We start from the raw sequence: 467 nt of genomic DNA, 5'->3' as shown, positions 1-467 counted from the left end.
CTGAAGATCAAGCCATTTGAGTCCGGAAGCCCTTCAACGAAGATCAAGCAACAAAGCCCTTCTTTGAAGAACAAAGCCGCATTCCAGAGGCCCTTCAGTTAAAGTTTCAAGTCAAGTAAAGCAAGTGAAGAATCAGAGGATTTTCTAGATAGAGATCTGTACCCGCGCACTTTGAAATTCAAATATATATACTTTTCACTTTTTCTTGTTCACAGATTTTGGCACGCTCAGTGGGACATCTCTACCTCTCATCTCTTCACAAGTATCCAAATGGCATCAAGAAAGACTTACACTCAAGCTACCAGCTCTAAGGCATCTTCTGTGGCCGGCTCCGACAGGCGCAAGGTGCAAGGTGCACTGACTCGAAGTCGAGTGAGGGACCTAGGGGTGGAGTTGAGCGAAACCCAAAGCATTGCTCGCAACGTCGTCCGAAGGCTTGGAGGCGTCCCCATCGGCTCAAAGAAAGC

This window comes from Ipomoea triloba, chromosome 3 (genome assembly GCF_003576645.1).
Source record: "Ipomoea triloba cultivar NCNSP0323 chromosome 3, ASM357664v1".
NCBI classification, from domain to species: Eukaryota; Viridiplantae; Streptophyta; class Magnoliopsida; order Solanales; family Convolvulaceae; genus Ipomoea; species Ipomoea triloba.
This window is presented reverse-complemented; position numbering follows the sequence as displayed.